The sequence below is a fragment of the Choloepus didactylus genome, chromosome 13 (genome assembly GCF_015220235.1).
Source record: "Choloepus didactylus isolate mChoDid1 chromosome 13, mChoDid1.pri, whole genome shotgun sequence".
Classification (NCBI taxonomy): Eukaryota; Metazoa; Chordata; class Mammalia; order Pilosa; family Megalonychidae; genus Choloepus; species Choloepus didactylus.
Window position 1 is genome coordinate 38749867 of NC_051319.1, and position 14022 is coordinate 38763888.

A 14022-nucleotide genomic window follows, 5' to 3' on the forward strand; every position below is an offset into this window, starting at 1 on the left:
TGAGAAGCTTCAGATGTTGGACTTATTAGACAAAGACAATGATTCAGCTATTATGAACATGTTCAAATAACTAAAGGAAACCATGCCTAAAGAATTAATTAAAGGAAATTATGACAATAATGTCTCACTGAACAGGGACTACAGATAAAGAGACAGAAATTCTAAAAAAGAATCCAGTGCAAATTCAGGAGTTGGAGATCAGATCACAATAACTGAAATGAAAATATTACTAGATGGGCTCAAAGCATTTTTAAGTAGGCAGAAGAAAGAATCTGCCAACCTGAAGACAGGTTTTTTGTTTTTGTTTTTTTGAGATTATCCTTGCTCCTGAGGAAGAAGAAGGAAATAAAGAATCAAAAAAACTTAATAGAGCCTCAGTGAATTTTGGGGCATCACCGAGAGTTTCAACATCAACATATACATCATATGAGTCTGAGAATGAGATGAAATAGAGAAAGAAGCAGAAAAAATATTTGAAAAAAATGTCTAAAATGTCTTTACATTACATGAAAAACATTAATCTACAAATTAAAGAGTTCAAAAAAATCTACATAGTTTAAATTAAACACAAGGAGAAACACAGCTATAAACATCATTGTCAAATTGCCTAAAGTGAGAAAGAACAAATTAATGTCAACTTTGCAAGGTGTTGAAAATGAGATGGTATAGGGGAAAAAATACAATCAATGCAAACCAGAGTGCATAGTTAATGGTAACATTGTAATATGCTTCCATTAATTGTAACTATGGCAATATACCGAAGCTAAATTTCTATAACAGGGTTATATAATGGAGGGGTAGGGGTAAGGGATTCTTGGTGTTAGTGTTGTCTGAACTTTTTATTTTATTTTATTTTATTTATTTTATTTTTCCTTTTATTGTTTTTTAGTAGTCTTTAGTCTTTTTTTCTTTCTTTTTCTTTTTTTTCTTTTTTTCTTTTTTCTTTTTTCACCTCTTCTTCTTTCTTTGTGGAATAAATGGACATGTCCTCATATAAGTAGCGGTGGTGAATGCATAACTACATGATTATACAGGGAACCACTGATTGTTTACTTAGGAGGGAATGTATGGTGTGTGAATACAGCTGTCTAAAACATAAAAACAGAGGGATACAAGTGCTGGAGAAAATTTGGAGAGAGGAATGCACCTAATCACTGTTGGTGAAGTAGAATGGTGCAGCCCATCTCAAAGCCAGGAAGCTAAGCATGGGATTGCAATATGGCCTGCCACACTGTTATTGTTATTATTATTCATGATGCTGAGGGATGTGAATGGACATTTGCACTGTAGGGTTCATGGTGGCAGTATTCATGAATTGCAGTGGATGGGGGTGTGCTAAGAGTACATCAAGTAATGGATGGAATGGTGGACTGTGGTGTATATCTACAATGGAATATTGAGTTGGTACAAGAAGGAATGAAGTTGTGAGGTATGAAGCTAGGTGAATGGACATTGAGGACAATATGTTGACTGAAATAAACCAGAAATGAAAAGACAAACATTATAATGCCTCACTAATATGGACTGACTATAATGTGCAAACTCTGAGAATTGAATCTGAGAGCATAGGTTATCAGTGGAAGGCTTATGGTAAAGGGTCCTAAACTGTAAACTTTTACAGCAGTCACATCTACTCATAAATTGTAATAGGTATTCTAAATTCTGATATGCTGAGCTTTCTGTATATAACCTGGAACTTTGGGTACCTGTGTTACGCTTGAGACTTAGAGCCAGATTCTGGCAGCTATGAATGTCAAAAGTCAAGGACATGGTCGCAAAAGTAGTAAGAAAAACAAGACTCATCAAATACAGAGATCTAAAAGATTATTAAAAGCTGACTTCTCAACAGAAACCTGGATACCAGGACTCAGTTAGACATATTCAAAGTGCTGAAAGAAAACGACTGCCAGCCAAGAATTCTATATCCAACAAAACTCTTTTTTCAAATTAAGGAGAAATTAATACATCCCAAGACAAACAAATAATGGACTTAAAAATGCACAAGTTTATGAAGGAAAATATCAAGAAATTACTAAAGGATGTAAGGAGAACAATGAATGAGAATTATGAGAATCTTAGTATCTTAGCAACAATATAGAAATTTTAGAAAGGAACCAAACAGAACTATTGGAGTTTAAGAGGACAATAACTGAAATAAAAAAAAAAAAAAAAAATGCCCAGGAGGGTTTCAAGAGCAGATTGGAGCTGGCAGAAGAAAGAATTAATGAACTTGAAGACAAGATACTTGAAATGAGTCAGGCTGAGGATGAGAAAGAAAAAAGAATTATAAAAAGCAAAAATAGCCTAAGACATCTCTGGGACACTGACAAGCCTACAAATGTAAGCATTATGTGAGTCCCATAAGGAGAAGAAAGAGAGAAAGAGGCAGATGGAATATTCAAAGAGATAATGACATAGAATTTCCCAAAATTAGAAAAAGACATGAATATACACATCCGAGAAGCCTAGAGAAAACCAAATGGAATAAAATGAGAAAATACACCACATCATATATTGATCACACTATTGAATGCAAGAGAAAAGGATGTAGTCCTGAAAGGTGCAAAAAAAAAAGCATCAGGTTATGTACAAGGGAGTCCCAATTAAATTGAGAGCCAATTTCTCTTCAAAAGCCATAGAGGCAAGAAAGCAGGAGGTCGAAATACTTAAAGTGCTGAAAGCAAACATTTACCAACCAACAATTTTATCTGGCATGACTTTCTTTCAAAAATGAGTGACAGATTAAGACATTCCCAGATAAACAAAAGCTGATGGAGTTCATTACTACTAGATCTGCCCTACAAACACTGTTAAAGGGAGTTCTTCAGACTGAAAACAATGGACACAAGACAGTGGTTCAAAGAAACATAAAGAAATAAAGACCTAGGGTAAAAGTAACCATTTGGGTAATTATAAATGGCAGTATTATTCTGTATTGTTTTGTATGTAACTCTACTTCTTACTTCATACAGGTGCTAAAATGCAAATGCATAAGTAGTAATGGTAAATCTATGGTTTTTGGACAAAAATAATACAAGATATAAATGGTAAAAAGTACAAAAAGAAAGTTGAGGGGACAGAGGGGTATAGGCAAAATATATGTATATGCTATTGCAGTTAGGTTGGTGTCAATTCAAATATGTTTGCTACATATTTAGGATGTTAAATTGTAACCCCATGGTAGCCACAAGGAAAATAGATGAAAAACATATCCAGACAGAAAAGAGAAGACACTAAATATGGCATAACACAAAAAGCAAATAAATATCAAAGTATGCATTAATAGAAGAATTGATGGACAGAGATGTTATAAGACATATGAAGGCTGAATAGGAAAATGATGGAAGAACATTCTGCATTATCAGTAGTTACTTTAAATGTAAATGGATTAAGCTCTCTAGTAAAAGCCAGAGGTGGGCAGAATGGATAAAAAAGCAACTATATGCTGTCTGCAAAAGACTTGGGTGAAATTCAAAGATACATGTAGGTTGCAAATGGAAGGATGGAAAAATATATACTATGCAAGTAGTAACTAAAAGAGAGCTGGGGTAGCTATATTAATATCATATAAAATAGACTTTAAGTCAAAAACAGTTATAAGGGCAAAAAGGGTCATTATAGACTGATAAAGGGGACAATTCCACAAGAAGATGTAACAATCATAAATAAAGATGCACCTAACAGCAGAGCCCCAAAATTTATGAAGCAAATACTGACAGATTTGAAGGGAGATATTGATGGTTGTACATTAATAGTAGGAGATATTAATACATCACATTCAATAATGGATAGAACACCTAGTCAGAAGATCAATAAGGAAATACAAGACTTGAATGATACTCTAAACCAACTAGACCTAACACGCATATGTAGGACACTTAACCAACAAAAAGAGAATACACATTCTGTTAGAGTGCACATGGACCATTTTCCAGAATAGACCATATGTTAGGCCACAGAAAGTCTCAATCAATTAAAAAATATTGAAATCACTTTGACCACAATGGGATGAAGCTAGAAATAAATAACAGCAGGAGAAATAGCAAATTCACAAATATGTGGAAATTAAACAACATACTCTTAAACAAACAATGGGTTACAGAGGAAATCACATGCAAAATTAAGAAACATCTTGAGTCAAATGAAAATGAAAATACAACAAACCAAAATTTATGAGTTGCAGTGAAGGCAGTGCTGAAAGGGAAATGTATAGTTCTAAATGCTTATATTAAAAAAGAAGAAAGAGTTCAGATCAGAAACATAACCTCAAAACTGGAAGATCTAGCAAAAAAAAAAAAAAAAAAAAAAGAGCATGCTAGACCCAAAGCAAGCAGAAGGAAGGAAATAACAAAGACTGGAGCAGAGGCTAATTAAATAGAAAAAAATACAGAGAATCAATGAAAGTAAAAGTTATTTCATTGAAAAAATCAATAAAATTGACAAACCTTTAGCTAAACTGACAAAGAAAAAAAGAGAGAGAATACAAACAACTAAAATCAAAATGAAAAAGGGGGACAATACTACTGATCCTGTGAAATAGAAAAGGACTATAAGAAGATACTATGAACAATTCTATGACCATAAATTAGATAATATAGATGAAATGGACAAATTCTTAGAAACACACAAACCACCTGCATTGACTCAAGAAGAAATAGATCTCGACAAACCAACTACTAGTAAAGAAATTGAATCAGTAATCACAAACTTCCCAATGAAGAAAAGAAAAGTCCAGGACCAGATGACTTCACAGAGGAATTCTACCAAATATTCCAAGAAGACTTAACTCTAATTCCATGCAAACACCTCCAAAAAATTGAAGGGGAAGGAACATCCCGAATTCATTCTATGAAGCCAACATCACCCTTACAACAAAGCTAACCAAAGATATCACAAGAAAGTAAAATTACAGATCAATATCTCTTATTATACCAGGAAACTGAATCAAACAGCATATTAAAAGAATTATACACCCCAATCAAGTGGGATTTATCCCTGTTATGCAAGGTTGTTTCAACATAAGAAAATCAATTAATGTAATACACCACATTAACAGAATGAAGAAAAACCCCACAGGATTCCCTTAATTGAGAAGAAAAAGAACCTGACAAATCTAACACTCCTTCTTTATAAATACACTTAGAACATTAAGAATAGAAGGAAATTTCCTCAGCCTGATAAAGGGCATATATGAAAAGTCCACAGCTAACATCTTACTTCATGATGAAAGACTGGAAGCCTTCCTTCTAAGAGCAGGAACAAGAAGTGGATGCCCACTGTCATCACTGCTATTCAGCATTGTATTTGCATTTCTTGCCAGAACAATTAGGCAAGAAAAAGAAATAAAAGTCATCCAAATTGGCAAGTAAAACTTTCCCTATTTGCAGATGGCATGACCCTATATACAGAAAATCCTGAAAACTCTGCAACAATTCTCCTAGAGCTACTTAATGAATGCAGCAAAGTGATGGCATAAAAGATCATCACCCCCAAATCAATAGAGTTCATGTACACAAGAAGTGAGCAATTGGAAGAAGAAATCAGAGAAAAGATTCCATTCACAATAGCAACCAGAAGAATTATATATCTAGGAATAATCTAACCAAGAATGTAAAGGACTTGTACCCAGAAAATGAACAAACATTACTAAAAGAAATGAAAGAATATGTAAATAAATGGAAGGCTATTCTCTGTTCATGGATGGGAAGACTAAATGTCATTAAGATGTCAATAATACCCAAAGCAATTTATAGAGCCAGTACAATCCTGATAAAAATTTCAACAATTTTCTTTGGAGAAATGGAAAAGCCAATCCTCAAATTTATATGGCATGGTAAATGGCCTCGAATACCTAAAGCTATCTTGAAAAAGAAGAATGAAATTGGAAGACTCACACTTCCAAATCTTAAAACTTCTTACAAAGGCACAGTAATCAAAATATCATGGTAGTGGCATAAGGACAGGCATAGAGACCAATGCCTGCTCTGAAATCAGCCCTCAGATTTATGGCCAGCTGATTTTTTTAAAATGTAATTTTATTAGATATATTCACACACCATACAATCCTTCCAAAGTATACAATCTGTGGTTCACAGTATCAACACATATTTGTGTAGCCATCACCATGATCATTTTTAGAACATTTGCATTACTACAGACAAAGAAATAAGAAGAAAAAAGACTTCAAACATCCCATACCCCTTACCCCTCCTTCTTATTGATCACTAATATTGCACTTTACCAAATTTTAAGACTTACAATAGAGGTAGGTTAACTAAGACAGTGTAGTATTGTCAGAGATAGATATACAGATCAGTGGAACAGAACAAGACATCCAGAAGTAGATCCATAAAAACATGGGCAACTGACTTTTTTGTTTTTGTTTTTGCTATATAGTTATACAATCATTATCAAAGATCAAGGCTACTGGATTGCAGTTCAACAAATTCAGGTATTTCCTTCTGGCTATTCTAAAACAATGGACACTTACAAGAAATATCTATATAATGTGCCAGTATTCACAGTCATGTGTTAAATCCAAATTTCTCAGTTACACCTCCTTCCTATCATTTGATCTTTCTCTCAATCTTCAGGGATATTTGGGCAATGACCATTTTAAATTCTTCATGCTGGAAAAGGGTGCTGACCTTATGGGATAAAGGCATGAAACTGGTTGCTGTTCTTGGAGAGACTGGTACCTCTGGATTTCAGGGCTTATCTGGAATAAGATCAATCTAGAAGACTTAAGTTTCTGAAAAAAAATAAACTTACTAAGAAAAACTTTTATAGAGACTTAGAGCCCAGTGCAATCCCCAGGGTTTTCAGGAATACTGTTGTTTGAGGCTTCGCATACTATGATAGTTTGCAATATCTTGCTAAAGCTTGCATGAGAGTAACCTCCAGAGTGACCTCTCAACTCTACTTGAAATCTCTTAGCAACTGAAACTTTATTTTGTTCTATTTCTTTCCCCCTTTTAGTCCAGAAGGCATTTTAATCCCACAATGCCAGGGAGAGTCAGGCTCACCTGGGTGTCATGTCCCACATTTCCAGGGAGGCTTATATCTCTAGGAGTCCTGTCCCATGTAGGGGAGAGTGTAGTGAGTTTATTAACAGAGTTGGCTTAAAGAGAGAGGCCATGTCTGAGCAACAAAAGAGGCTTTGTGGGGGTGACTCTTAGGCATAATTACATGCAGGCTTAGCTTCACCATTGCAGAAATAAGTTTCATAAAGGCAAGCCACAAGATAGAGAGTGTGGCTTGATCAGTTGTGAGTCCCTAGTGCCTGAGAGAACATCAGGAATTCCTCAGGTTGGGAAGTTTAATACTTTCACATTTTTCTCCAGTCCCTCATGTAGACTTTGAAAATACTTTTTTTTTAATTTTCTGTCCTAAATACTCTAGAATGTATTCAGGTTATTACATTAACCTATACAGAATAATAGGATCTCACTTCATATTCTAGGTTCCATGTATTTGGGTTGTTTCAATAAACTGACCAGACAGGATAAATTAGATAGTATGCTACAAAAAATTTAAGTTTTGGACCAAATAAACATCTCTTCTTTGGTCTCACACAGAAGCTGAGGTTTTAAAATACAGATAACATCATCCTTTACCCCGTATTCTGATTTACCTTAGTCCTAATCAGGTGTTTTACTCATATCTCTAATTGGAGTCTGATCTCTTATTCAGTGTCTTTAATAGTTGTTGCATGGAGTAATGCTGACTTTTAGAGCAGCAGAGCTCTAATTCTGAGTCTCAGGTGTCACACAGAAATCAACCCTCAGATTTATGGCCAGCTGAGCTTTGACAAGGGGTCAAAGACCACTCAATTGGGAAAGAATAGTCTCTTCAACAAATGGTGCTGGGAAAACTGGATCTCCATTGGCCAGAAAAAAAGGAAGGATCCCAACCTCACATCTAGAAAAATCAATTCAATATGGATCAAAGAAAAGAACTATCAAATTCCTAAAAGAAAACACAGGGAAACATCTTTAGGACTTTGTGTAAATGGAACCTCATCAAAATTTAAATCTTCTGTGCCTCAGAGGACTTTATCATGACAGTAAAACAGCAACCTGCACAATGAGAGAAAATATTTGGAAAGCACCTATCCAATAAAGGTTAATATCCAGAATATATAAAGAAACCCTTTAACTCAACAACAAAAAGATAAACAAACCAATTCAAAAATGGCAAAAGACTTCCAAAGACGTTTAAAATGTACAGGCTTCCTATTAGGAATGATGGAAATGTTTTGGTAATGGATGGTGGTGATGGTAGCACAAAATTGTGAATATAATTAATAGCACTGAAATATATATCTGAATGTGTTTAATAGGTGCAATGTTAGATTGCATCTATCATAACAGAATAAGCATTAAAAAAATACATGGAACTACACTTTACAAACAGTAAATTCTAAGTTAAACCATGGGTTACCATCAATAGTATTATAAAAATGTGCTGACCTAAACTTGAACAAATGTTCCATACTGTGCCAGTTTGAAGTTGTTATGGACCCCAGAAGAGCCATGATCTTTGAATCCAGTCTTGTGGGATGGAAACATTTGATTGAATATTTCCATGGAGATGTGACCCACTCAACCATGGGTGAGAGTTTTGATTACATTATTTCCTTGGAGGTGTGAACCCACCCATTTAGGGTGGGTCTTGATTAGTTCACTGGAGTACTTAAGAGAGCTCAAGAGATGACACAGATGCTGATGCTTGGAGATGCAGATGGAAGGACATTTGGAGATGCTAAACTAAGAGGTGAAGCCCAGAATTTGCTCTGGAGAAATAAGAGAGGACCCCCAGATGCTTAGAGAGAAACACCTAGGAGAAAGAATCAAGGATGCACAGGAGCTGAGAGAGAGGAGCAAAGACAGAAGCCCAGAGACATTTTGGAGAAAGCCATTTTTAGACACAACCTGGGACCAAAGTACCGGCAGACACCAGCCACATGCCTTCCCCACTGACAGAGATGTCCAGATGCCATCAGCTGTTCTTCAGTGGAGGTATCTGTGCTGGTTTGGATGTATTATGTCCCCCAAAACACCTTTATCTCTGATGCAGTCTTGTGTAGGCAGGAAACGTATTGATGTTGATTGGGTTGGAGACTTTTGATTGGATGTTTCCGTGGAGATGTGATCACTTAACTGTAGGCAAGATCTTTCATTGGATAATTTCCATGGAGTTGTGGCCCCACCCATTCAGCATGGGCCTTGATTAGTTTACTGGAGCACTATATAAGCTCAGACAAAAAGAGAGAGCTTCCCACAGCCGAGAGGGACACCTTGAAGAACTCATGGGAGCTGAGAAGAGAGGAGCTGCAGATGAGAGACAGTTTGAAGACAGTCATTGAAAGCAGACTTTTTCTCCGGAGAAGCTAAGGAGGAAAAATGCCCCAAGAGCAACTTAGAGTGACATTTTTGAGGAACTGAAGCCTAGAGTGGAATGTCCTGTGAGAAAGCTATTCTGAAGCCAGAACTCTGGAGCAGACACCAGCCACGTGCCTTCCCTGCTAATGGAGGTTTTCTGGATGCAATTGGCCATCCTCCAGTGAAGTTATCTGATTGTTGATGCATTAACCTTGGACACTTTATGGCCCTAAGACTGTAACTTTGTAACCAAATAAACCCCCTGTATAAAAGCCAATCCATTTCTGGTATTTTGCATTCTGGCAGCATTAGCAAACCGGAACGGTATCCTATTTTTGATGCCTTAGTATAAACACTTTCATGGCCTTAGAAGTGTAAATTTGTAACCTAATAAATCCCCTTTATAAAAACCAGTCCATTTCTGGTATTTTGCACAGGAGCAAACCAGAACACACACCAATGCAATGCATTAATAGGGTGGTATATGAGAATCCTGTATACTATGTGTGATTGTTCTATACGGCTTCTCTAACAAAGGAAAAAAAAGTTCTTCTGGGGGAAGGACAATGATATAGGTGAGAAACAATATTTTACATAAAGAAAGGAAGACTGCTGATGAAGGAATAAACAATGGTAATATCAAATCTATATTTTTCATTTCTCAATTGATCAAAAAGATAACTGTTTAAAATAAAAATAATAATGTATTTTGTGATTATAGCATATGGATAAGCGAAATGAATGATTGCAATATCTTAAGGGACTGGAAGGATGAATTGGCAATATATGAAGTGATATGTTTTTATTTGATGGGGGACTTAAATTCATTTAAAAATGAATATTACAAGCTCTAGTACAACCCCTAAATATTTTTTAAGAATTATAATTGATAAGCTAAGGCATATAAGGAGATAAAAAAATAGAGCCATTAAAATCAGAGATAGCAAAAAAACATAGGATAAAAATATTCCAATTCTGAAATTGTCAGAATGGATAGACACAGCAGTATCCAGCTGTATATTGTCTACAAGAAACACATTGTAGATACAAAAACTTAGATGAATTAAAAGAAAATTGTGGAGAATGGCATATCATGATAACCTCATCAAAAGAAAGGTGGAGTATCTATATTAATTTATAAAAAACAGATTACAGAAGATAGAAAATTATCAGGGTTAAGAATAGCATTCCAGAATGACAAAATGGTCAATTTTCCAAGAAGGCATAAAAAGCCTGACTGTGTTTGGTCCTAACAACAGAGTGTCAAAATACATGATGCAAAAGCTGATAGAAATGATAGAAGAAATAGACATATCCATTATTATAATGAGAGACTTCCATGCTCCTCCTTCACCAGGCAGAAAACCAGTAACAGTTGATCCAAACAACCCTATCAGTCCACTCAATCTAACTGACATTTGTAGAATACTCTGTCTAGTGACAGTAGAACACACATTCTTTCCAAGCTCACATGGAACATGCACCTAGATTAATCACATTCTGGACCATAAAAATCACCCTAAGAAATTTTTAAAAATAGAAATCATTCAGAGTATTCTCTCAGACCATAATGGAATTAACCTCACAATAGATAACTTAAATAGGCCTATATCTATTAACTAAACTGAACCATAATTAATTTCTTCCCCCAAAAGAAAGCACCATGCACAGTTATTTTCACTGGTGAATTCTGACAATCATTCAAGGAAGGTAAGATATCAATTCTCCATAACGTGTTCCAGAAAAATAGAAGCAGAGGTAACACTTCCTAACTCATTTTGTGATGTCAACATTAACCTAAAAGCAAAACCAGATGGAGACACTACAACAAAGGAAAGCAAAGACCAATATATTTCTTGAACAGATGTGAAAATTGGGAAAAAAAAATACTAGCAAATCAAACCCAACAATGCATAAATTGGGTTGTACATCATGATCAAGTACCACTATATCAACAGGCTAATGAAGAAAAATCAGGTGATTTTATTAATTGATTCAGAAAAGACAAAAGCTGCTTGCAGGTGACATGATTTGCAAAAAAATCACAAAGAATCAACAACAGAACTCCTGAAATTCTTAAGCAAGTATGGGAAGGTCACCAGAAAAAGGTTAATGCACAAAAGTCAATTGCATTCCTATGTATCAGCAATGGACAATTGGAATTTGAAATTAAATTTATAATATCAGTTACAACACAGAAAATGAAATATATAAGTATACATCTAACAAAATGCATGCAAGAACTATATGTGGAAACTTTATTTAGATATTTAAAGAATATCTAAATAAATGGAGACATTTTGTGTTTATGTATTGAAAGCCTCAAAATTGTTAAGATGTCAGTTCTTTCTAACAGACTATAGAGTCAAATCAAATGAAGTAATACATTTGTTATTTAAAGTCTTTTCAAGCATATTCCACAAGGAGGTAAACATTATTTAAGTTAACATTAAATGCTCCAACAACCCTGAAATTTCCATGGCTTACATAGAGGAAAATTCATCTATCATTCATATGTCAATTCAATATAGGTATTTCTGATTGTAGATTGCTTTTCTTTATGAGATAATTCAGGGAATAGATTCATTCCATCTTATGGATCTGAATTTTCTATGGACTAAAAGTCATCTGTATTTAATCCATGGATGGAGAAGGAAACAATGGAGGAAGTTTACCTGGTTATTAACCCCTCAGCTTGAAGTGACAAAACCAACTCTGCTCACATTCTGTTGTGCAAAGATATTCAAAGACTGGCCAAGGCACAGGATGAAAGTGGGGTAGCTGCTTCTTACAGCATCCTTGCACTATGACATGTGTTGCAAGAATCTTTAGAGTATAGTTAGCCAGCTTGCTCCAGGATTGATGAATGGAATAATCTTTGACCAGAAATTTTACCAGAATGTATCTTCCTAGGATTTCTGGATCCTGTGCAGGTTGAAGTCTTTCTCCATTTCAGGAACATTTAATACAATTATTGCCTTTTCATCTCCCTTTTTCTCCTCCTAGAACTTCTGTTATTTGAATGTATGAGCTACTGGGTCTGCCGTCAATGTATATTATCTTATCATTCATGTTTTTCTTTCCATTACATTTTTGCTTCTTTTGAGTTATTTGTTCTACTAAATTGCTCAGATTACTAACTAAGGTCTCAACAATGACCATCTGCAACTTCCACTCATCTCATAAATATTTTACTTTGTTGATTATATATTTTTGGTAATATTTCCAGATATTCTTTTTGAAATTGTGCTTAAATCTCCTTAATTTATCATTATTATTGCAGTTGTTTTTTGTTTAAAATGGCTTTCTATTAATAGCAGTCTTATTTCATTAGAGACTTCTTTTGTCTGTTCTTTTCCTCTCACCGTCAGAGCACCTTAGGAAAGCAAAATTTTCTTTTCTCTGTTCAATAAGGCTCAGTCCAAATACTGGAGTGAGTTAGCAGCAATTTGGAAAGGGATGAGAAATGTTCTATTCTTGGTCTAAGAAGAGGCAGTAGTCAAGTTTTCAGTTCCATGCCACTCTCATTTTCAGGAGCAGAGAGAACTCAAAATTTCAAGGTTGCTGCCTTTCAGCTCCCCCAGTGCACAGGGACCAACTGGTCCTCCACAAAGCCCTCAGCAGGGAAGATACAGCCTCTCCCTTTGTGGGGAGTTAGGATCCATGGATCTTTTATGGCCAAGTTCTTTTTGGAATCCACCTGGGTCCTTCAGTTTCTCAAACTAAACTTCCCTCCACTTGTTCCTAGACTGATGTCTAGCCCAATAAAGGAAAATTATCTCCAGAACTCCAGTGAAGCTTAGGCCATGTGTGGTAGATTAAATCATGTACACTAAAAAAAGACTTGTTCTTAATCTTAATTCATATTCCTGTGGGTGTGAACTGATAATATATATTATCAGTTAAGGTGTGGACGCATTTGTGAATAGTATCTTCCAAGATCTTATTTAGGTGTGACCAACTAAATCAGTATGGGCCTTACTATATATTACTGGAGGTCTTACAAAGAGAAGGCAGAAGCCAGAGAAAACCATTGGAAGAAACTAGAAATCAGAAGCGGAAGCCAGAAGAAGAGAGAGACAAAACCTGCCCTGACCACAGCTTGATGTTGGACTTCTCTAGCCTCCAAAACATAAGACCATAAATCCATGTTGCTTAAACCAACCGATTTTGTGGTATTTGTCACAGCAGCCCTACAAATTAAGATCCTGTGCTACCAGTCTTTAGGCCTCAGCAGCTGTGTGGCTTAGGAGAGAAGAAGTGGTTGGAGGACAATTAGGATAATGATGGCAGGGCAGTAAGCACTCAGGTTGCATATTTTCCTATTCTTCTAGTCTAGCCTCTTTAAAAATAAACTTCAATAATATTATTTCTTCAAAAAAGTTTATTATTCCTGAAACATTTTTTAAACAAATCTCTGAGGGAAATTTCATGTGACTGAAATAGTACCTAAAATAGACTCTATTCTTATAAGGCAGTAAGCCAAGAAAATCATAAATGGAAATACCACTATAATAAATTTTTATTTTAATACACCAGTTATGTGTAGAAAATAATTGTAATAATAGTGTCTCCTTTTATATACATTCCATAAAAATCTATTGTAGAATCCATGCTGAAATAATTATGTGTTTATACA